The sequence below is a fragment of the Caretta caretta genome, chromosome 1, assembly GCF_965140235.1.
Source record: "Caretta caretta isolate rCarCar2 chromosome 1, rCarCar1.hap1, whole genome shotgun sequence".
In the NCBI taxonomy this organism is placed as follows: domain Eukaryota; kingdom Metazoa; phylum Chordata; order Testudines; family Cheloniidae; genus Caretta; species Caretta caretta.
Window position 1 is genome coordinate 276525805 of NC_134206.1, and position 25977 is coordinate 276551781.

Here is a 25977-nt window from a genome sequence, read left to right on the forward strand (position 1 = left end):
TATATTAGCTATTCTGGGGTGGGTCTCTCTGTTTGTTTGTTTTTTTAATAAAATCATTGTCCAATGCAGAATGGACATTTTCATGAGATGGGAAAATCATTTCCTGCCCAGCTTTACTGAAAAAATGATGTGGGTGAGCTGAGGAAAGGAAGACAACCCAGGGACCCTATGGTATCCCAGATGAATGCTGTTACACTTGAGCTAAACAGATAATTCCAGCAGCTCAGAAAAGTAAATGATTGCTCAGAATTTACCACAACTCCTTAAATAGTACATTGACAAGTGCACCAAATTATTTTCTCTGAGTGTGAAATTTTGTATAACTACAAGGATTACACTCAGAAAAACTATCATGTAATATGAAGAAAACCACTTGAGTATTCAATAAGCAATGTCTGCATGACTCATGCTTAATTAACTTGAAGAAGCTGATATATTTTCCTTTTTAGATTAAAACATCTAAATAAATTTGGAAAGTACAGACAAGCCAGATGCCATCAATTTTTGGAGGGCCACTCTTGGAAAGTGAGCATCTGACAGTTCCCTACAAAGATTAGGGGGATACTTTCCTAGGATGAAATTCCCTTTTTGAGGAGGGCCAGCACAAATCCTACTTAACAATTTAAGTGGGACTTATATGATTCATAGGCCTTGTGCAGCCTTTTCACAGGGGCAGCTTTCAAGCTTTTGTGCAGTGTTGTTTTGGAGCATCAGGAGCTCAGATGTTGGAGGAGGAAAGTTAATGGAGTTGAAGGTGTGGGTGAGCCTTATTCAGAGCTCACAGGAGAAGTGACATAACTATAGAGGAAAAGAATATTAAAATATTTTTAAAAGATTAAGAAAGTAAAATGACACAGGAAAGGGACAAGGAGTGTAATTAAATGAACTACATACAATATAATGGGGATTCGATATAAACACGAATTGTTTTAAGTGATTTGTTCCTATGCAATTCATTGTTGTAAACCTTGATTCATACCAAGAAATGATGGGCCTGAATTTCAGTACATAGTTCCTTCAGTAAAATAACAATGATGATAGATTGGTTTAAGGAAACTGCTAATTTTATTCTAGGAGGAAGGTCCACTCTGTGTATGAATTTAGGACACAAAAAGTTTAAAAGATATCTGAAGATTACTGCTTTAATTTCAGGGAAGGTCAAAGGGGTCAGACAGGTTGTTATTTTCATAAAAAGGACTAAAGAAATGATAACATTGAATATATGGTTCATTAATTTTTAACAAGGAAGCACAGAAGGGAAAGTACTAATATATTTAATTTATCAATTTAAATCAAGACAAAGATGAAAATAATATAATTAGCAGTCACTGAAACCAAAGCAAGGTTTGTATGCAATACAGAGTATATTAATTTAAATCTAGGTGAGGAGGGAAGAAGTAAATGGTTCATATTTTTGAATGCAGGAAAAGAGAGTGATTTATGGGCCTGATCCGGCAAAGATCTCTGCATGAGAAAACCCTTATGCCTGCATGAAGCCCATATAAAGTCAAAGGGGGTCTATGTGAGTAATTAAGTTTTCAGGCTTATCAGTCTTTTTTAACTCTATAATATTTGTTTTGCATAAATTAGGCACAAGCAAATACATGTATACAGTTGTGCACATATAACTTAAAACATCCTAGTGCTTTATTTCTTTGTTTGGTATCTGGACTATACATTTTAAAAGAAAGAAAAGGAGAATTTAAATACAAATCCATATGCAAGAGACCACTAGAACTGTGTGTTAAATAGATCAGGAATTTTCCCAAGAGAAAATGCATTTTCTTCAAAATTGAAATTTTCCTTGTGGGAATTTCAATTTTGCTATTTTTTATCTTTCATCAGGAAAGTGGAAATGATAGTCGCTTATTTCAATTTGTCTTGACTCATATCAGAATATTTCATGTTATTGAATTGACTTGAAATGTTTCATTTCAAATCACTTTAAAAGCGAAACAAAACTAACCAGTCCCACCCCAAATCCTCCATTAAACTGCATTTCTGTAACACATTGTTTTATAGGAGTTGTAGCTTGGGTGTCCATTGTCTCCTCTAGCCAGCGTCCCTTGAGGACTTCATCTTCCACCCAGAATCCACATTGCATTGTGAGAGATGCAGTCCTCCAGGGAGCCTAGCTCAAAGGAGACAATGAACACCCAAACGATAACCTCTGTAAAGCAATGAAAGTAAGGGAATGCAGTTTAATGGGATCCCAATTGAAGCCTTATGAGTCAGTTTACCAAAACAAAGTAGAACATCTTGATTTCATTTCATTTTCAGAACATTTCATTTTGATCAAAAATGTCAAAGTGAAATATTTTCACATTCCTGAACAGATTTTTTTTTTTTTAATTTCCATTCTTTGAAAATTCTGAAAATTCACCCTTTTGGCCTGTTCGGTGATGAAAACAAATGTTGAAATGTCAGAAATTCCCCTGGGACAGAAATTATAAATGTTGTTCCCCTCTAGTATTAAATTTCAGCCAATTAACGTGAATGCATTTGACTCTCAAAAGCATTTGCATGTACAGCAGATTGTGGTTTATATTGTTATGCAAATTAAGGATTTAGACACTGAGGACAGATCATGTCTAAATTTTCCATTTGAATAATAATACATCTAAAATCTGGTCTACAAAGAAATATTTTTGAGAATCAAATGTATTCAGGTTGACTGGATGAGTTTTATAATGCACAGTTTAACTTCCACTCATTGTCTGGGGATGGATCATGAGTGGAAGAAGAGGACACATACAATAGTGAGCTTCCTCTTTATAATTCAGGGATGGACTACAGAAGGGCAGAGTTTTTCTTTGCCAGCAGTTTCCCTATGTGACTTTTGAGTTTTGCTCCTGGTGGGGAGATTACTCCTGGGTAGAACTGATGATATCTCCCTTCAGTTTTCCTATTGCAACAGCAGCATAGGTTTGAGTCATCCTGCCAGAATTAAACCTATAACATCTCAGTCTAGTTTGGCTAATTAAAAGCCCATAAAATCCACTTCAGTTGGATTTTTATCTTCTGTAGAATGGCTCACCCAACCTTAATTATTGCAGCCATTCAAAAACGTAAAATGTTATTCTAATAGTGTAATGTAGATCATGGCTAATCAACTCATGGTTAACACACCATTTTGAGTGTATTTTGCAGTCCATGCAATGTTGTATGTGTACTGTATTGAATAGTAATTAAAGGAAACATTTAGGGAGAGTATAAACTAACTTCATTTGTCAGATACATTCTGAAGACCTAAAATGCTACCTCTTCTATAAGGGGATTTCTTGGTCTCTGTGGTGAATTCCATTGAATACAATTGATTATTAATAATAATGAAAAGAAGGAAGATATTGTGTTATTGCAGATCAGTTTAAAGTTCCAGAACATTAGAACTCTGTATATTGAAAAATAACTAACTACAAGATTATGATAATAGTTCACTGAATGTCATTCTAAAAATCATGTGTCCCAGCCACCAGTAGTGACTTTTTAAAAGAAGCTGCCCTTTGTACATCTGGGTTTTAAAAAGATCAGCAAGTGGACATAGCATATAAGCAGTCAGACTAAATCAATGAGTGGCTTATACTTCCAAGGTCTTTCTCGCAGTTGGTTTTATTATCATTAAGCTTGCAGCAAACGGTGAAAGATCGCCACTTCACACAGAAGGATTTTTATGTTATCAGAACCTGTTGATTATTTTCTTAAGAACAATAACAATATTAAAGATCCTCATGCAGATGATTGTAAAATCACCTCTTTTAATAACTCAGTAAAACACCATGGAATTCTTTGAAAGTATAAGGAAAATAAATCCACCTATGTGTAAATTCAATTAAATATGAGCCTTTTACATGCCTGAAAGGCTGGTTGGTCATTTCAGCACAGAGCTATACATTAATCACCAGTCCTCCCTTCTTTTTGTGGAATAACGTGATTTTGTACCCTGTCATGCTAACTGCAGAAACAATCTCCTCCTCTTACGTTATCTCAATTTCTCCTGATATAATAGTGACACCTTTTTGCTGAATATCTCTCTTTGTGAGGAGCTTTTATTTTAATTTGTAATTAAATTGAATTCAGGATAGCAATTCTAGTTTTGAGGGAAATGAGTCATCCCTCCTTTCCTTATGGAATTTGGCCATGCAGCAGAGGTTCTGAAAGTAATGAGTAAGAGCTGAGACACAATCTTGCAAGATTCACCTGTGGCTACCATGCTTGATGGAAATGAATGAAGAGCACCTTGGTCCACTGCTGACTGACACTGTTTGTGTCTTATAGGGAGGGTAAGTAACTCTTAAACGCACAATAGTCTGGCTACTATTCAAAAGGCCATCTTCTGACAGGCCCACTTAACATTGCCTGATCTCCAATCACCCAGTCTTGGCCAAAATGATTGAAAAGTTGTTGGTAACTAGTATGTTAGTCTTCCACACAGGCTTCAACCTAGACATAGATAGTGCTGGTCATGAAGCTGGATGATTTACCTTGGCTGTTGAAAGAGCTCCAATGTACACATTAATGTTAGATTTACTAGTGAAAATTTCCAACTTGCTCTATTAATGAACTGATTTACTTCAAACAGCTTTTTTTATAGATCTCCTTGGGCAAGCCAAATCTGAAGACTCTACTATATCTCCAGTTACATGCTGTACTTCTGACAAGATTTATAATCCTATAAAAAGAGTCTGTGGTTTAAAGCTTAAACACATGAGGACAGAGTTAGAGTTAAGACCGAATTTCAACATAAGCCCTACGTTTCGTGACTTTAATGAGAGTAAGTTAGTTTAACGAAAGTTGGTCATTGAAATGTTCTATTGAAAATGTAGAGTAGTATCCTTTGCTGAAGCTGAGGTACTTGAGGGTAGGGTGTGAAGGAGAAGGTGGCTTTATGATGCATTTGTGTTCTGCACCCCATGATCTGCTTCAGCTGAGCCAAACCTGCAGTTGGCACTTCACCCACCCCCTTTTTTCCCCTTGCAATCATCCCCTACCACTCTGGCAAGAACAGGCCAAATGGGTCCATTTGCATGCGTGCTTGAATCTACAGGGGCTGTGAAAATAACCATTGTTATTAAATGCCCAGCAATTATTATTATGTGACTCGTGCCCCTCCTGAGCTTGCAGTGGAAGTAACAGGCCACTATCTGTGTGAACTCCTGCTCCCTGTGGAGTCATCCACTCTAACCACAGCGTGTGATGCAGTATGTCCCACCCAGTTTGTGTTCCTCCCCTTAATTGAAACTGCTCGTCATGCAGCAAGCGCAGAGATGCCAGGGCTATGCACTGCCAAGCCCAGAGGTACCGGTGCATGGGTTTTGCTACACAAAAGTGGTGAAATGGAGATTAACATCTAGCATGCACACAAACTAGAATGTCTACAGAATATTTTTTTCTCTGTAATTTAAAAAAAAACAAACAATGATTTCTTTTAAAGTAACCTTTTTTTGTTAGTTGCTAGTAAAAGACAATGGAAATATGATTTATGCTTGTAGTCACTTGGGTGCTTTTGATATGATTTTTTTACCCTAAATCTATTAAGTAAGAGCCAGAAAACAAGCAAACACAAAATCAGCCAATAAATAAAGGATAACATTTTCACAAACACTTTAGTGATTTAGGATTAGACCTGTGTACATAACTAATTTTTTTGGTTCAGTGACCAAACAGGACAAAAAATTGAGTCGATCAAAATTTTTTTTTTAACTTTTCAGTAAAATGAAACAGGACAAAAGTTTCAAGTTGTGCTAAACATACTGTTTGACATGAAATAAAATTCTCTCTTTTTTTTTTTACTTTTTAAAAGCATAATAGAAGTAAAATTCTAAATGCAAAGTTGTTTAAAAATGGGGAAAATGAAAGTTTTCCTTTCTAAAAAATTAGAAACTAAATATTTTAACTGTTTCACCATTTTTTATTTTTCAGTGTAAACAATTCAGTGAATTCAATACGAGTTCACAAAATGTTTCAGTGGACCCAAATATGCATTTCATGGCCAAAATGAGTTTTGGCCAAAAAAAATTTGCCAGTTCTACCTAGGACACTTGGGACCCTAAATCCTAGAAGGTCAATAAAATACTTAAGTTCCTTTTGACAATGAGACTTGGGGTCATAAGTCACTTATGTGCTTTTGAAAATTGTACTCAAAATCTAGTTTCAATGCTGCTAAAACTTAAACCCTTAAATGTACCATGGTCTTTGTGCCAATATTGCAAATTACCTAGTCCAACGTTATTTTATGTGATATTTTCTTTTACTTTGCAATTAGAATCCCATACTTATAGTCTCCTTTGAAGAATGCCTGTAATCCCAGTGAAAACACATTTTTTAAAAGACTTTAAAAATAATGAAACCTTACTTTCTTGTTTCAGTGTAGTCAAATGTAGGATAGCAAGACTATGCACATTTGTAGGAAAGCTAGTCAAGTATGATAAGACTGAATATTTGACTAGGCTTTATTCTCCAAGAAGTCATTTTAGAGGTTTTTAGTCCTTCACTCCCATTATGAAACGGAAACCCTTCATAATCACCTAAACTCAAATTGACCTCATTTGTGTGTCTTCCTTTGGACTTCAGTAAATTTGTGAGGCATAAATTAACATCAGTCATTAAATTCATTTAATCAGACATTTAACCTTGACAAAGAATTTTACCTTGGAAACAAATATATGTTACATTATTTTTAGTAGCACAACTGAGGATAGGAGGTGTTTTCCGTTCTTTTAGAGATGAGATTCTAAAATGAGTGAAGGATTTAGGCAACTATCCAGCTCAAGTCCTTAAGCATATGCTTAACTTTAAGCATGTGAGTAGTCCCATTACAGTTAATGAGACTGTCCCATTACAGTTAATGAGACTGTTTGCTTGCTTTAAGGTAAGCATGTGTTTGAGGGCTTTGCTGGCTTGCCCTGCTAGAGATTGAAGAGCATATGCTTGTGAATGGGGAAATTTTAAAACTCCTAAAATAAAGCTTCTATTCTATTTAAGAGTACAATCTCTTGTTCTGCTATCTCTCAACAGTTCTGCAAGAACTGCATAACCAACTGTACTTCAGTACTAGGGTTGATCAATGAATTGTCAGGACCTTTGTTTTCTTCATGATATATGAAAATATCTACTGTAAAATGAAAAATTAATTTGAAAGTTCTTCAAATGGATATTGCAAGAGTAAGTGACCATGTAAACAGAGCTGCCATCTTGTGGATAACAAGGTAGTGAGCCAATTGCTAATGCTGCGAGAATAAAATAGACAAATGCTTGTAATAATTATTAGCTCTTCCTGAACTGGCACTCTTCTGAAACAGAATTCTGAGAACAGTAATTTTGAGTCTGTATGTTTAATCTGTACCTCATCATCTGAGTTCTAATTTTCCCCCAAATCTTTATACCTCACCTCAACCATGTTAATAATGAGTAGGTTAAGCTACATCGAAAGACTTGTGTTTTTCCAATTAGTCTCTGCTGTGTTTTAATATAAATAATTGGTTTAACCATTAAATTGATCTGACAGAAATAATTGTCAGGCAATTAAATGCAGTAATGATTTCAACTTGTGGGAAATATGTATTCATGAAACTGAGTTTTGCTTTGCTTGAGGTCTAAAATCTCTTTCTGTTGGATCCGTTAAAATTATTTCTATGTTGATTAATACTGTACTCTGGGAGAAAGCATCATCTTTTTTCTTCTACTAAATGTGATTTGTATTTTGCTAAAGACACTTTAACAGTAGCTCATTGCCTGTGCCATGGATGCCATTCTGTATGTACCATATAACAAGGGAGGCTAACAGACCACTCTTATCACAGTAACACTCTGAGAAAGCAGTATATGCATTTTTATAGCTAAGGATAGGTTATTTGCTTTGGTTGTATATTTTTTTTAACTAAATGCAGGGATAATATGAGTAAAACATTTGAGCTACTTTGTGTCTTTTACATGCTTTTCACTCAAATGGTCATTTCAAGGAAGTACCTGACAGCTATTTCTGCAATATTAGCTTGCAATTTCTATCTGTGCAAGAGATACAGCTTCTGTGATCCATTATCTAATTTATTTTTTGATTTGCTATTTGTACAGCCAATGGGAAAGGTTATGTTTAACACACTGGAAATCTTGTTTTGGTGTCGATAAGTACATTTATTATTATGATGGGGCTGCTATTTCACTGACAGCTTCACAGCTATTACCTGTTGGGTCTGACCATCTCTATAATCATCCACATTTTCATCACATTGACTATACAGCAATATTAATTTTAACATCAAATGTATGTGTAAATTGATGATTCGCTACCATTAAGTACATAATAAACCACTTTTACTTAAAGATACTAACTTACCACAAGTTTACAGTATAAAAGAAGGCATTCTAATGAAAATGTGCTGGAGTTTAAGTGCAACTTCCATTTAACAGATAGGTTTGGGGCAGTATTCTTCTCTTAAATTCACAATGGGCCTCTGCTTATTGTGTGCTAGTTTCATGAGCAAAACATATATGACTATTCAGTGGGCAAAATATAAAATATGGACTCTAATATGTTAGTGTCAATGGAGGCTTTTTTCCAGCATACTGTACTTTGTCCACACAGAGTATCTAGTAGTTCACATAAGAATAAATCACCCTGTTAAGGAAATGAAGTATTGTGTATATAAAAACAACAAATGTATGGGACATAAATTTATCATGTTAAGATTAGTTAGACATGGGAACTCTACATTTTACAGACAAAATCTGATTATGTAGGTTGATTTGATCAACAGTGTCTTCGTTTGATCTTGGTTATTTATAGCATTAAAGTTTCAGAGAAATATAACTTAATATGTGATATGTCTAAGCATATTTTACTTCATAAATAATTCCTTTACTCATGACACATCTTAGCAATTACTATGTCTTACCTTTATCGTTAATCATACAAAAGCAAAGTTGCCTTTCCTATTGTCCAAATTAATCTTTCTGATCTGTAATTCAGTTTTGTGTCACTTTGCATGGCAATGAATCTTTTTTTTATATATATACACACATTTCCATCTAAACTCCCATGTTTTCTAGGCAGAAATAAATTACATGGGGCTTTCACTTTGGCCTAAAGTACATTTTGACTAATAGGCTAGCTTCCAGATCCCTACACAGAGCTGCTGTTTATTAAGTCCCCAGAATTTAATCTCCTGAGTCTCTACAACTTGGTGAAAGGACCACAAGGCAATGGCAGAGCTGTTTATCAAGTTTATTCGAGAAATCCTGTGATATGTTTCACATATTCTATATTAAGCAAAAACATTTCTGAGTATATATTTTTTTCCTGGGGAATACACTGAACAGAAGGAATTTTAAACACAACCCTTACTTTTAGCATTAGGAATACTGAATTGCAAAATAACTAAATGTGCTATATATTTTACTCCAAACAAACATCAAATCAAGCTCCTATCCAGTCAAATAAGCAAAAGGGTACAATTCAAAAGGATGGGAAAATGTTAAAGTAGATATAGTAAAAAAGCTCTATATGCAACATGTAACATACGACTTGTGATTTTTTTTCTTTGCATAGAGCAATGGGATGTTCTATCAGTTAAAACTGAAAGATCAAATTATTATTTCTATCTTTAAAATGCGCCCCAACCAGCTATTAAAGTTCACATGATTTATGGAATATTTCTGGTAACATAACAAAATATTTAGTGCCACTATATTTAGAAGATCAGATTTTTGACAGTGTGTTTCATGCCTCATTTACCACACAATGTCTGAGATCCTACTTTACATTCAAGGAATAAGTGCACATTTACATTTGTGCATATCTTTACTTTTATTTTTGTTTTGTTTTAAATTCTTAATATACCAGTGCCTTTCTGTAGCTAACCTAATTAGAGCTTTATTTGCAATGTTCTCAAATTTAACCCCCCTTTTATGTGTATCCTTGAGAAATCTCATGACTTAATGAGAGGCAATGTAAAATCATTAAAAAAGTGAATTCTCCAGATGCTGTATGCATTAACCTTTCATTTAATACTCCTTTCTGTACAATATTTTGATGATTACTGTCATTTAGTAAACATTATGAAAATGCAATTCCCCAGGGCTCTTGCTTAATAATTTAGGCAAATTAGTTTTTGGATTTTTTATTTTAACTGTTTAAACAGCATGCACCTGCCATCCAAAGTGGGAGCTTTCAGTACATTCCATTCCCTCCACCCCAAATATATATAAAACAGATCCACATTTCCATTTGCAACTGACAGTTTAGGGTTAAGATATGATTCCAGGTAACAGAAGCCAATGAGAGTACACCCAGTTGATGTTTGTGACATCATCTTACAGTCAGAGTACATAGAACAGCTGAGGTAGCTTTCAGCCTCAGCACCAGTGTCATTATGATGGATGTTTACATCTCTTCATTGAGAGCCAATTATCTTGCTTTTGTGTGAGGCCCAAATATCACTCATGCTGCCTGCTTGCACAGAGCACTGTCGGATCTAGCTGAACGAATTGTTTTCTCTGTCTCTGGTAAGAGTCTTATTTTACCTTCTCTTTCAGAATAAAGGTGATACGTCCAACCTGTATAGGAAATTGCTTTCTTAGTCCAGAGGCTTATAAAAGCTATAATATGCAAAGAGTGGTTTTTATTGAAAGAAAGATGCTTAAGGAAAGGATGTATTTTAAAGGAAAATCAAGTGTATGCCTATCTAATCAACTCTACTTTGCAATATAAAATAAATAGTATTGATATCTTTGTAACTTTACGATAACTGAAATTTTTAGATTGACAAGATTGTTACTCTAAATAATTTACTGCATGTCATTTTCCTTCTCTTTCTATAGAAATCAAGTATTTAGTGGCAAACAGCAGGAGATGGGGAAGGTTAGGGATAGAGAGTTTAATATCAGATCAAACTTTTAAAAAAATGTTTTGGAATACTTTTGTGGAGGTGTATTCCAAAGTCATGGAGACTGATACTAAGTTGTTCAAGTTACAGATTCTGAAATAAGTTGTGGTTACTTTGTTCCTGGTTATCATTTAAAAGGACAAGGAACTGGGTAATAGATTTACAGCATTTAATGCACAAGTAGCTGTGCTTTTCAGTGAATATTCCCCCCCTCCACCCCCATTATAGTGCACAAAATCTAAGGTGTGAGAAGTGATTATCTATTTCAAAGAGTTAGCAGCACTGTGACTCATATCAGGGGGTTCTGCTTATATAGCCTCCCAATTTTGCCACAGAATAAGTACATTTAATGCTTGTGAACTGATGTGGATTTAGAAGATTAGCAGTGACACTGGCAGTGACAAATCAGATACGATAAAGGATTTAATTGACTGGAGGAGTTCAGGGGCTACTGTCTGAAGAATCCAATAACCAGTTTAACTAGTCAAGTAGTGTACATAATAGGGATGAATAACAAGCTATAGTTAATTTAAAAGCTGGTGAGACAATTATTTATTTGGGAAAGACTGGAATTTACTAAATACCTATAATTTAATAGTTTGCTGCACTTATTTTAATCTAGGATTGTACAATAAAGCAGTTTAAATAATTGCATATTTGCAAGCATTATGAATGTTTGCAATTCTCAGATTTGTTGTCGTTCAGTCTAGTTATGAATAGTTGTCTAAGTCTGTGCTAATCAGTATTTGTAAAAAAATAGCCATTTTCAGCTCAAGCATCACTTAAATACAGCAGAATCTCTCAGATAGGTTGTATTTTTTCATTTTTACTAATCAAGTCCTGTCTTGCCAGTTCTTAATATTTGCCACATTTATTTTAGCTCTCTCAGTCAATATGTGTCCAAACAATCCCAAGCTTGAATCAAATGTCAGATATATACATTATAGATGGGCTTGGTATGATGTATTTTAGTTACGGCAAAATCTCCATTACTGTGTGCTGTCTTTTCAATGGCAAAACCCAAAGCACCCTGGTTAAGGTTCGGAAATCGTGGCCTATAGGCAAATTGAATATTTTACACTTTGAGTTTCCCCTGCTTGCTTGTATCATTAACAAGTTGAACTAATCTTCTTTCCCTCTCCTTAAGTAACTTGGCTTAGTCCCCGAGACTCAGAGAAATAAAATAAAAGTACACAGTCCTCAGCATTACAAATTTACAGACTGTACAGGTCCATGCAGTTTGCCTATCATTACTAGAATTAATATAAGAGCATACAGTAAACCACTCGCCCAGCTAGCCAAAAGTTGTGTGATATGAAGCTCCTAGCACTGCCAAAATGCTGAGGGAATTAGAGATTCTACTCCGTTTGCATCCCCAAGCCCAACCCCCATAAGTCCAGAGGGTTCACATTCAGGGAGTTTGTCTCAGACCTATTGCTTATAATTTATTAGAGGAATTTTAAAGTGACATGTGATAGGGTTAATGAGGACCTGAGAAGCCAAATGGATTACCTGGGAGAGGGAGGGTCAGTGTTAACCTAGTGAAGCCTAGCTGGTGGAGGGCTGAGGTAGCACTATAAAGCCAGGAGGCTGAAAGCAGAAAAGGGGCTGCAGCGGAAGGAAGGTGCAGTCTCTTTTTGGGATGAGGAAGGTTGTCATGGACAAGGAGGAATTCCATAGAGAGAGAATAAGCTCCGAGATCCTGCTTGGGAGCAACAAATCTAACAAGAGGCTAGAAGGCGGTGAAGTAGCCATTGGGAGTAGAGTAGGTGCCTGCTGTAACCCAGAAACAGTCAAGGGAAGAGAGAGAGAGAGAGACATTGGGTAGGAAGAAGCCCAGGGAAACAGTAATGGAGAAGGAGACTGAGAAGACCTGGCCTGATGGTTATGGGGTCATGAACAGTAGTATAGTATAGCAGGTGGACCCAGCTTCCCCTGTTGGTCACTGCTTAGTGTGCGACAGAGCCCTGAGCATGGGCGGAACAGCATCCAGAGAAGGCATTTGGACAGTGCTCCTGCTGGACTTTGTAACCCTAGAAGAGGTGGACTAGTTGGGTACCCAGCCAAATAACCAAGTTATCCAAAGAGAGACTATCACAGAGTGAACTGAAAGCAGAAGGGGGTACCTGATGCCAAGAGAGCTACTTTCCCAGACCTATACACAAGAAGCCCTACTGGTTATTAGGAAACCTGTTACCATGCACTATTATTTCACACAGCCCTTTGAAAGCCCAGGAAAACCGTTGATCTTACAGTCCTGATAACCAACTATCTAGTACAATCAAACAGTCAGGGAGCAAAGTATTTTTCTGTTCTTCACATCAGTGGAGAATCAGTTTATGGTCACTCATACTACAGAGAAAATGAATTTTAAGTTTTGGTTTTAACAGGAAGTTAAATTCTGCCTGCCAAACCACAGAGATGCATCTTCCCTTCAGAAACATCATGTCACATTGTTTTTGTTTTTTTTTTTCATTTGGGTGCGGGGGGCGGGGGCAGGTGGAGAGGATGAAGGGAGGGCTCCATGGCTGCTTGACTGTTGGTTCACCATCAGTCTAGGACACAACTTCTAATACGCTACAATTTGCACTTACCACTGAGCGTGTTTAGCAGTTTCCATATTCCTTCTAAAGTCATTATAGTGGAGGAGGAATAAAAAGATTACTTTTGAGTTTAAGAATAGGCAGTTCTGTTTGTCTAGAAGCAGTATTGCATGATTTCTCATGAATCAATCAACACACGTCTTCACAATGATATCAGGTAACAGACAGAGATCTGACACAACAAAAATTTTAATCAGCCTTCCTACACAGGGTGCTTACTTCAACCCATTGCTGACTGAACTAGAAGCCAATCTGAAAAATAGTGAAAGGTGCTTGCCAAAAAATAGGTTTAACATCCTGGATGGAAAAGATAGGTCAATCAACTGGGCAGAAACATGAAAAATAAATGTCTTATTATAAAAAAGCATAGATATTATCAGTAATTAAACCATGAACAAAGACTCTTCTTCCCTCCATAACATGTAAATAATTTCCTTAAAAAATCAGGGAATGCTAGAATTAAGGTAGAATTAGGGTATTAACAATATTGCTCGAACATGCAGGGGTGTAATCAGGAAGGCCGAAGCACAATTGGAGTTGCAGCTAGCAAGGGATGTGAAGGGTAACAAGAAGGGTTTCTACAGGCATGTTAACAAAAAGAAGGTTGTCAGGGAAAGTGTGGGACCCTTACCGAATGGGGGAGGCAACCTAGTGACAGAGGATGTGGAAAAAGCTGAAGTACTCAATGCTTTTTTTGGCTCGATCTTCACAGCTCCCAGACTACTGCTCTGGGCAGCACAGTATGGAGAGGTGGTGAACAGCCCTCAGTGGTAAAAGAACAGGTAAAGTACTATTTAGGAAAGCTGGACATGCACAAGTCCATGGGGCTGGATGCAATGCATCCAAGGGTGCTGAGGCAGTTGGCTGATGTGATTGCAGAGCCATTGGACAAAACTCGTGATGATCGTGGGAGGTCCTGGACAATTGGTAAAGGCAAATTTAGTGTCCATCTTTAAAAAAGGGAAGAAGAAGAATCTGGGTAACTACAAACCAGCCAGCCTCACCTCTGTGCCCGGAAAAATCATGAAGCAGGTCCTCCAGCATTTTGAAGCACTTAGAGGAGAGGAAGGTTATCAGGAACAGTCAACAAGGATTCACCAAGGGCAAGTCATGCCTGACCAATCTGATTGCCTTCTATGATGAAATAACTGGCTCTGTGGATATGGGGAAAGTGGTGGACATGGTATACCTTGATTTTAGCAAAGTTTTGATAGAGTTGTGACGGGTTTGGTCACAGAGACCCCCTTGGGATTGTCACCTGATGTGCTGAAATTACCTCTGAGCCCATTTTCCCTGACAGCTTGGGACTCCCAGAACCCTGCCTTGTTGAGCCAGACATGCTAGCCTGCTGCAACACAGACCCAGGTCTGGTCCACAACCCCAAAGCTGCAGACTTTAACTAAAAACTGCTCAGCAGGTTTCCTATCTTCAGCACCCAGACACCCAGCTCCCAGTGGGATCCAAACCACAAATAAATCAGTTTTACTCTGTATAAAGCTTATACAGGGTAAATTCATAAAATTGTTCACCCTCTATAACACTGACAGAGGGCAATGCACAGCTGTTTGCTCCCCCAGGTATTAATGCATACTCTGGGTTAATTAATAAGTAAAAAGTGATTTTCTTAAGTATAAAAAGTAGCATTTAAATAGTTTCAAGTAATGACAGAACAAAGTGAGTCACCAAGCAAAATAAAGCAAAAACACACAAGTCTAAGCCTAATACATTAAGAAACTGTTTACAGGTAAAATCTCACTCTCAGAGATGTTCCAATAAGCTTCTTTCACAGACTAGACTCCTTCCTAGTTTGGGCCAAATCCTTTCCCCTGGTACATTCCTTGTTAGTTCCAGCTCAGGTGATAACTAGGGGGTTTTCTTATGACTGGCCTCCCCCTTTGTTCTGATCCACCCCCTTTTATATCTTTGGCTCAAGGTGGGAATCTTTTGTCTCTATGGGTTCCCAATCCTCCTCCTAAATGGAAAAGTATCAGATTTAAGATGGATTCCAGTATCATGTAATATGGTCATATGTCACTGTAAGACCTAATTTGTCATTACCCACGGGCAGGCCCACGCGTCCACAGGAAGGCTTGCAGGTAAATAAACCATCTACAACCAATTGTCCTAGTCAATGGGAGCCATCAAGATTCTAAACCACCATTAATGGCCCACACTTTGCATAGTTACAATAGGACCTTAGAGTTATACTTTATATTTCTAGCTTCAGATACAAGAATGATACATGCATACAAATAGGATGAACACACTCAGTAGATTATAAATTTGTAATGTTACCTTACAAGAGACTTTTTGCATACAGCATATCCCAGTTACATTATATTCACACTTATAAGCATATTTCCATAAAACATATGGAGTGCAACGTCACAACAGTCTCCCACGGTATTCTTGCCAGCAAGTTAAAGACGTATGGATTTGATGAATGGACTATAAGGTGGATAGAAAGCTGGCTAGATGGTTGGGCTTAATGGGTAGTGATCAACGGCTCGATGTCTAGTTGGCATCCTGTACTAAATGGAGTGCCCCAGATCATTAATGAAGATGTTGAACTAAACCAGCCCCGGGGTTGGTCCTGGGGCTGGTCTAGTTCAAAATCTTCATTAATGATCTGGATGATGGGATGGATTGCACCCTCGGAAGTTCACGGATGATACTAAGCTGGGGGGAGAGGTAGATACGCTGGAGGGTAGGTATAGGGTCCAGAGTGACCTAGACAAATTGGAGGATTCAGCCAAAAGAAATCTGAAGAGGTTCAACAAGGCCAAGTGCAGAGTCCTGCACTTAAGAAGGAAGAATCCCATGCACCGCTACAGGTTGGGGACTGACTGGCTAAATGGCAGTTCTGCAGAAAAAGACCTGGGGATTACAGTGAATGAGAAGCTGGATACGAGTCAAGAGTGTGCCCTTGTTGCCAAGAATGGCAACGGCATATTGGGCTGCATTAGTAGGTGCATTGCCATCAGATCGAGGGAAGTGATTATTCCCCTCTATTCAGCACTGGTGAGGCCACATCTAGAGTACTGCGTCCAGTTTTGGTCCCCCTACTACAGAAAGGATGTGGACAAATTGGAGAGAGTCCAGCGAAGAGCAGCGAAAATGATTATGGGGCTGGGCATATGACTTATGAGGAGAGGCTGAGGGAAACTGGGCTTTAGTTGGCAAAAAAGAAGAGTGAGGGGGGATTTCATAGCAGCCTTCAACTACCTGAAGGAGGGTTCCAAAGAGGATGGAGCTAGGCTGTTCACAGTGATGGCAGATGACAGAAGAAGGAGCGATCATGTCAAGTTGTGGGGGGTGGTGTAGGTTGGATATTCGGAAAAACTTTCACTGGGAGGGTGGTGAAGCACTGGAATGGGATACCTTGGTAGGTTGTGGAATCTCCATCCTTAGAGGTTTAAGGCCCGGCTTGACAAAGTCCTGGCTGGGACGATTTAGTTGGGGTTGGTCCTGCTTTGAGCAGGGGATTGGACTAGATGACCTCCTGAGGTCTCTTCCAACCCGAATCTTCTATGATTCTATGACTAGAATCATATGATTCTACTCCGTGTAATTCATCCCCCTTGTGCATAAACATCATACAGTTTTAAGTACATGATCACATATAATTTTTCCCCCAGGACTGGCCAATGTGATACCAGTTGCCTCTCCGCAAACAACATGCTCCCCTGACTCCATGTCCCAGTCTTCATGTCCAACCAAGGAGCTTCTCCTCTCTGCCCCGGCTCCCAGTGTAGTGCTTCTGGGATCAGGGCCTTAGGGAGTCTATTGCCTGTAGTGAGGTTCTTCCAAGATGCGTGGGCTATCAAGAACAGAAACTTCATGAGTCTCGTTCAAAAACATATTCAAGGAGGTAACACATCTTACATGTTTTTAACCTAGAAGAGTGACTAGTGGTCAGTTTCCATTCTTTCACATTCTTATTGTGCACCTTTATTCCATGTTAGCATAGCCCTCCCTGGATTCATTCATACCTGTACTTGTCTGAGTGGGTATTGTTTCTGGGCATTCTGAGATATTTTCCTCCCCATGTCTATAGCTTCTACAGTGGGTTCCACCTCAAAGTGATTCCTCAGAAAAATTCCTTCTTTATGTAGTAACTGTGGAGTACTATGTTTTGGCTGTCTCTAGTTAGAGGTTAGGATAATTTGGGGATCTTTCTGATAGCTGGCTATCTCTGATAAGTTCTTTGCTCTGTAGCCACAGTGTTGGATTTGGTTGTACAGGGCTTTTACGAAATCATTCACTGACTCACCATTCCCTTACTTGTGTCAGTAAAATCATTCCCACTCAAATTTCACATTGCAGCATGGCATGAAATACTTACCCAGTTCTTCATTAACTGTATTGAATTGTTTCATATGAGCAGCTATGTGGGCTTCTGGAAAGGATAGTGTCATCTGCTGCAGGTCCCATTGTATAGAGCAGGTTATTCACTTGTTTCTCCTATAATTGCTGATCTAAACCAGAAACATGACAGAAACTCTTCAATCTGCTTACCCAGAGAGGCTGTTCCTCAGCATCCTGGAAATCAAATTCTCCTGGAGGTGGTGTTTGGGACAAAAGCTGGGACAAATGTAGCCATCACTGCAATTCTATCAAACTAGATTCCCCCCGCCTCTCTTTTTTTGTTATTGCCTTTCTGTGGAGTAAGGTGGTGTAGCCCCTTAGAAGCAAACTGGTGTTAGTCTCACCTTCAGTGTCACTTACTTTCCTGTAGTCACTCCTGACACTCAGCATAACAGATCTTTCTTGGTCCTCTGTGTTTGTAGGCTACTTCCTTGCCTGTTTTGCTGCTAGCTCTGTGCAGGTTGTAGGTTGTTCTGGCTGGGGTGTAGGACTTACTTTTCTGTTTTCCTTTCCCCTCTTCCCTTGACAGGATGTTCTGTGATCTGTCGGGTCATATACAATTCCACTTGGACACTAGGTAGAGATTACAGAGATCCAGGATGCTGTGGTCAGGGTGATTGCACAATTGTCTTTATTTCTTGTCTACACGGACACTCACGTGCTCGCTATATCCCCCCTAGTTGCCACCCTGAATAGTGGCTGTAAACATTCACAGCTAATCCTAACAACAGTCTCCTTGCCCAAATAGCCTTAGCTTCCATTCCCTCCAACTCCCAGTTTCAACTTCCCTTCCACTTTCTGGCTCCCAGTCATGGTCTCCTTGCCCAGTCAGTTCCAGATTACGCCTCCAGCTCCTAGTCACAATTTCTATCCTTTCCTCCAGTCCCAGTCTCTTGTCCCAATCTACTCCTTTCCCCTCCTCAGTCTTCCTTTTGTCCCCTCTTCATTAGAATCAGAGGACATCCTTCTTGCCACTTCCTTCTCACCACTGCCAGCACTGAGGTAACAGAGCACAAGAAAGACAGGCTCCAGCTCTCAGTTCTAGTGCCTGGCCCCACCATTGCCTAGAAGAGTGGTGGGCAACCTGCAGCCCGTGGGCTGCATGTGGCCCATCAGGGTAAGCCGATTGCAGGCCGCAAGACATTTTGATGATGTTGACTGTCTGCAGGCATGGCCCCCGCAGCTCCCAGTGGCCACGGTTCGCCATTCCCAGCCAATGGGAGCTGAGGGAAGTGCAGCTGGGTAACTTTTTCCTTGCATCCAATGGAGACCTTTAGGTTGCTTCTAATTTAGAGGCAACCAACAAGAAAAGCAGGGAGTAGAACTACTAGAGTTCCTAGTGGGCTTATTAACTTCCTCATGGTGACAGAATGAGGTATCAGCTTCTGGCATACTTGTAATGAATTCCCTCTTGGACCTGGAAATGTTTAGTATCAGCACTGCAATATGCACTGTGAACTCCAGGAATGTTAAACTAAGAGAAAGGGGTTGGAATAGACTTTGCTAAATATAACACAGACTCCAAAGTACTGTGACAAGAATATGCAGTCTTGTGACTTCTACAATTAAAATACTGTCCATATAAATAATTGTTTTAACCACTAAGACATTAGGAAATAATTGACTGGTTCTTGCCTGACAGATGTCTTTGGAGTAATCTAAAGACTTAAAATCATGCCTTTTGAATATTATAACACTTCTTTCTAGGACAGCCTTATCAATTTTCTGTAATTTGGACACATTGGAATACTGAGGAAAGCTCTATTTAGCTTTGTTTTAGCTAGGAAATTACCTTAAATCTTTCACATTCTCCAGACCAAGGTTGAGCCTTCAGTTTTGAAAACTTAGAAAAGAGGTAACTCAGTGGAGTTGGACAGCACTGAGTAAAAGAAAAAAATTTCAAAGGTGCACAAAAGTTACTTAGGCAGATCTGAAAATTTACCTAAAGAGCTCATTCAACCACCTCATTCCCTTACATGTTTTCTTTTAGTACCACGTTAAGGCCTTTCTTCTCTAAAGCAAAAGAAATATCTTTGTTTGGTGATATATGAGGTGTAGATATTCGGTGTCGTTTGTTTCTTGGGCAGGGACAAGTCCATTGTCACAGAGGAGGGGCCACTGAGTTTCCAAGCTCGTTTACAGCTGACTTGTCATTAGAACAGGGGGGAGACATTGAGTCCAAGTTAAATGTAATAATGAAACCCCAAAGAGGGGCTGTGTCCTCAGGCAGCTGAAGTTGAATGATGACACCACTAGTGAGGCGGCATTTTGAAGGGAACACACCTTCATGCAGCCTTGTTTTCAAAGGTGCTAGTTAAAACAAATCACTAGTTCGTATACATGAAGAATTCAAACTCTTGGAATGAAAGATCTTGCCCTCCTCACCTGACATCGCCTCTTTAACTCATTTATGAAAGGTAATGTTGGCTGGCATTCTGTGACAGCTGTACACATTCTTGTTAGGAGGCTTATTCCTTCACCCACTTACTTCCCTGGTCTTTCTCGCATGAACAGAGAGCAACAATACCCGAAGTCCAAAGGTGCAAACAATTCGATGTTTATTGGGGTGAACTTCCAGCAAGCATGTGTCCCCCTTCCCAGCTCTGACACCACAAAGCCTTACCTGTGTCCCTGTTCCCATTTCCCCCCCTTACTTCCTGATTGACTGCAGACTATATAGTAAAACTTGAGTTCTGATTAGCTATACCTTAACCATCATTTTCCTGAAATTTAACTAACCAGTCCTAACATATTGTAACATTATTGTTTAACCAATTATATCCCCACCACCTTAATTAGTTTGCACCCAGCAAAATTAATTATACAGCAGACAGAAACAATCACAGAACCAGACAGAGACCATGCAAACAAACAATACCAAAGTGGGAACTATAATGACAAAACAATACAGAAGTGAGGATTTCACAACTACATCTACAAAGACATAAGGGTTTCCCAGCTGTGTCTATTGATAAGTGAGTTCTTGCCAGACAGGATGCTATCAAACAGTTTCCTTGTACATCTTCTAGGCACTTCCCTTTCTCTGGAGGTGATAGGCATTATCAGGACAGGATTGTATTCCTAACAGCCCAATAGCACCTTCTTTCAATGTGACTAGTTTGGGATGTAAGGATGTGACTGTTCGCTTCCCAGCTTATGGCTGCCTCTACTGCTTAGCCAAAGGCCTTAGCCTAAGATCAGGGCCTCAGACTATCACAGTGAGAAAAGGCCTTATACAGTCAGACAGTGATTTTGATTCTCTCTTTTGTACCTCTATAACTAGCTAAGTGATAAGAATACACGTAAATTCTTAGAGTATAGGCTGTTACAGACAGGCCTGAATATCTATATCCTAACAATTCTGTTTTGTCTTCTGAATCAGGCTGGTCTTGCCAGTGCCCATGCACAGAACTCCAGAGAGAATCTGGCCCAGCACTTATGCTGCCAAATTTCTGGTGGTAAAGTCCTAGGGTATGTCTACACTACGAAATTAGGTCGAATTTATAGAAGTCGTTTTTTTAGAAATCAGTTTTATATATTCAAGTGTGTGTGTCCCCACAGAAAATGCTCTAAGTGCATTAAGTGCATTAACTCGGCAGAGTGCTTCCACAGTACCAGGGCAAGCATCGACTTCCGGAGTGTTGCACTGTGGGTAGCTATCCCACAGTTCCCGCAGTCTCCGCTGCCCATTGGAATTCTGGGTTGAGATCCCAATGCCTGATGGGGTAAAAACATTGTCACGGGTGGTTCTGGGTACTTATCGTCAGGCCCCTGTTCCCTCCCTCCCTCCGTGAAAGCAAGGGCAGACAATTGTTTCGCGCCTTTTTTTCCTGAGTTACCTGTGCAGACACCATACCACAGCAAGCATGGAGCCCGCTCAGCTCACTGTCACCGTATGTCTCCTGGGTGCTGGCAGACGCGGTACTACATTGCTACACAGCAGCAGCAATCCATTGCCTTGTGGCAGCAGACAGTGCAATAGGACTGGTAGCCGTCATCATCATGTCCGAGGTGCTCCTGGTCGCCTCTGTGAGGTCGATCAGGATCGCCTGGGCAGACATGGGCACAGGGACTAAATTTGGAGTGACGTGATCAGGTCATTCTCTTTAGTCCTGCAGTCAGTCCTATTGAACCATCTTATCGTGAGCAGGCAGGTGATACGGATTGCTAGCAGTCGTACTGTACCATCTTCTGCCAGGCAGGCAAGAGATGAGGATGGCTAGCAGTCCTATTGTACCATCTTCTGCCGAGCAGCCATGAGATGTGGATGGCATGCAGTCCTTTTGCACCGTCTGCTGCCAGCCAAAGGTGTTAAAGATAGATGGCGTGTATCAAAACAAGAAATAGACCAGATTTGTTTTGTACTCATTTGCAACCCACCCCCCGTCTAGGGGACTCATTCCTCTAGGTCACACTGCAGTCACTCACAGAGAAGGTGCAGCAAGGTAAATCTAGCCATGTATCAATCAGAGACCAGACTAACCTCCTTGTTCCAATAAGAACAATAACTTAGGTGCACCATTTCTTATTGGAACCCTCTGTGAAGTCCTGCCTGAAATACTCCTTGATGTAAAGCCACCCCCTTTGTTGATTTTAACTCCCTGTAAGCCAACCCTGTAAGCCATGTCGTCAGTCGCCCCCCCCGCGTCAGAGCAACGGCAAACAATCGTGCATCTGAGTTGAGAATGTTGTTCAGAGCAGTCACAACGGAGCACTCTGGGATAGCTCCCGGCGGCCAATACCGTCGAATTGTGTCCACAGTACCCCACATTCGACCCGGCAAGGCCGATTTAAGCGCTAATCCACTTGTCAGGGGTGGAGTAAGGAAATCGATTTTAAGAGCCCTTTAAGTCGAAATAAAGGGCTTCATTGTGTGGACGGGTGCAGGTTTATATCGATTTAACGCTGCTAAATTCGACCTAAAATCCTAGTGTAGACCAGGGCCTAGATTCTTAGGAACTATTGACTTGAAATTGATTTTTTTTAAAACTCTTTACTGGGCCCTGGTACAGATTTTACATTGAGTAAAAGCAGCAACAGTTTGAGATTAACACCATTAAGATGGTATCTTTTAATTATTCAGCCAAACTCTATCAGAGCCACTGTATACATTTAAAAATAATTAATTGATGCTTCTACTAATTCTAGACTATTAGTAAATGATTTATGTCTGTTTTGGAAGATACAAAACTTATCCTAGTGTGAGGAATCTAATTCTGCTTTTTTCAAAAAGTATTGAAGTATTTAAAATAGTCGGGATTTTCATTTTTGAGGATATTTTGAGTTTTATTACAAAGAAACAACCATAGAGCTTGCTGTTATGTAATTAGAAACAATATAAAATCACTTCTTCATCCCTTTTATTATTATTAAGAAATAATGCAAAGAAATCCTAGATCCACTTGAAAATTACCCATTGTTATTTATTTAGCTAAAGAATAAATTATAATTATATTAACAAAAATACTTCAGACACTTTAGAATTGTGAAACTGTGACCCTAATCCTGTTAATGGAATCACATAGACTCCTGCAACTGCACAGAGCCCATTGGTTTATATGGGCTTCATATGGGCACAGAGATTTGCCCCTATGGCTCCAAATGAGGCCTGTGTATATGTGCCCAGTTGATTTTATTTTAACTTTTTCTAACCTGCAAAAAACTAGCAGCTGTGTAATAGAATTACTTAGTTCGCTAATGATTGAGAAGACCCTTTGTGAATTATTAAGTGCTGTGAATTAGGAGGAGGTGAACACACAATAAAAGGGCAAGGATAATGCATGGCAGAATATAGTTTGTTCATGTCAACTGTACCTTAGTTTTAACTATTTATGAGTATATGTTTTAGTACATAAGTACAGTATATTTTGTAGAAATAATGAAATCTTATTAGTTGGAGACCTCAATACAACTGCTGTTATTTAATCTTTGCTAAGAGAAAAAGAGACCTGTAACTGGGCACAGACTCACCACAGTGGTGCCTCCTTTTGGTTGGTTTCGGAATTAGCTCTTTCAGAGGCACACCTTCACTAGTAGTGTCTCGCCCTCCATTACTCTCTTGGTCTCCACTGTCCTCACAGTCAGACCCATATCACTCCCAGACCATGGCGTCCGCTTCTGGACACTGACCTCCGGCTGTGCCCGCTCCGCTGGCTCTCCCCCCCTTCCAGGGGTCCAGCAACTTCTGGTTCTATCACTCACCTCAGTGACTCACTACAGTCCTCAGTCTAGCCCCTTCCTCCAAGGGCGAACTTCAGTCTGGCTTAGCGACTCTCATCACTGGCAAGTGGGGGGAAAGGGGATGTCCCAGGCCCACCCACTACCCAGGGACCCTCTAGCAGCAGGACATACTGCCCTCCTCCAGCTTGCTTCTACTGCCTACTTCCCTGTAACCCCAGCACCTCCTTCTCTGCCCCTATCTGTCAGGGCCCCAGTCTGGGAGTCATCAGCCTAGAGCTCTCCCAGCCTCTGCTAGCCTAGCCTAGCCTAGCCTAGCCTAGCCTAGCCTAGCCTGATTCTCTAAGAGCCAGTTCTTCTCCCTTTGCCCTCCAGGGAGAGACTCAGCTCCTCTGTGCCCTGCAGCCTTCTTATGGGGCCCAGCCTGGCCCTGACCGACTGCTTTCAAGCCTCTACTTGATTGGCTGCCAGTAAGCCCTTTCAGGATTGGCTGGGGCTCTCCGCAGCCTCTCTGGCTTGCTTTAACCCCTTCCACACCAGGGTGGGGCAGATGCCCCACTACAAGACCTTTATTCTTAATGTGGTTTAGTTGCATGCTTTAATAAAGTGTAGATTAGGAATGCAGTACAGGTAGGTTTTGCAGAGTGTGATTGGCTTTCTTTTGATCTCATCCTGATAATCCAGGGCTGTGCCCTTCAATGCAGCATTTGACTTGCACCATGACAGATGACAAATGCTAGCGGTGATGTTAATGACTGATAATTAATAAGCACTAAATGTATCCACCTCATTCTCTCTCTTTTTTACACTTCAGGGTCTCCTATTGTGGTAGCAAGGCACAATAGGATTTATGAGAAATCAGGTGAGATTTCATGATAGGCTGCCAATTTAATGTGTATCATTGCAATATAACCTCAGCTTTTACAAAAAGCTCTTTATGCTTTGGCAAATATTTTCCATATAATGCCAATGTTGGTGTTAGCATTGATTACCAGCTGCATAAAGCAAAAGTGTAGATAAATTCAATTTAATATGCCCAGAGGCACCGACTTTACACACACTTCTTTTCTGAAATTAATCATTTATTCATTCATGAATCTCATTTTCCTTCAGTCATGTTTTCTTCTTCATGTTCTGCTTTATACTGTCCTATCCTTCCAAAAAATCAACACTTTGTTATAATCTGTGAGAAATGTTTATCTTAAATCTTGGCAGTGCTCAGAATCAGCTTTAGTTTGAGTGTGAACTCTTTTTCTGTTACCAGCGGTAGCTAGCCTATGTTTTCTCTATTTGAACTGAGAGCAGACCCTGTTTTTCTGAATGTCTGTGCTCTCTACAAACTTTACCATACTGTGGTTTGTAACATGTGTTGTTCACAAGGCCTTACTATGATCTCCTATGTTCCAAGGGGGGAAAGGGCAACTGTCTGAAAAATACAGGTCAAAGCTGATTTTATGGGAACATCACCCTATAGTGTTTTACTCATGCTACAAAACCATACATTGATATCACAGTGTAGAATTCTTTACGTGATTATATTTTGAAAACATACATTTTATCTGATTAAATACTTATTATCTCCTTATTAGTTAAAGGTTATGAGACATTAGCAAATAAGTGATGCATCTTAAAATATAAAACAGATGGTCAACTCAGTGTGTGAATTCATTATGGTAGGTCAGTTGGTAGAACCTGCATGGCATTTATTCTTTTTCACTAACTTGTTGAGCCTATCCAATATAATAAGCAGTTTTAAGTTGTTGTTTTTTCTAATAAAGCCATTTCATTTTCATTTAGCTCTCCAATCCAGTTGGAAACCAAGAAAAAATATTTTTTCTAGCTCTTATCTTTCTGACTGAAGCAGGCAATAGCCTAGTGAATTTTAATTTATGTAATTCCTTCAGTTATTTGGAAGAGTTTTTGATGGGCTCCCTTCCCTGACATTAGAG

The 25977-nt window shown here is 39.4% G+C and overlaps 1 protein-coding gene across 10 annotated transcripts in view; it reads left to right on the forward strand.

Annotated features, from left to right (window-relative positions):
* The window catches only part of MGAT4C (MGAT4 family member C), a 687109-nt gene that overhangs the window by 441805 nt on the left and 219327 nt on the right, over nt 1-25977 (forward strand). For 2 of the 10 annotated variants that reach the window (XM_048835666.2, XM_048835665.2), the window contains exon 1: nt 10323-10500. The exons of the other annotated variants lie outside the window; for them this stretch is intronic. The gene's annotated coding sequence lies outside the window, so the exon portion shown is untranslated. Of the gene's footprint in view, nt 1-10322; nt 10501-25977 lie in introns of those variants that run through there. 10 annotated transcript variants of the gene reach the window in all.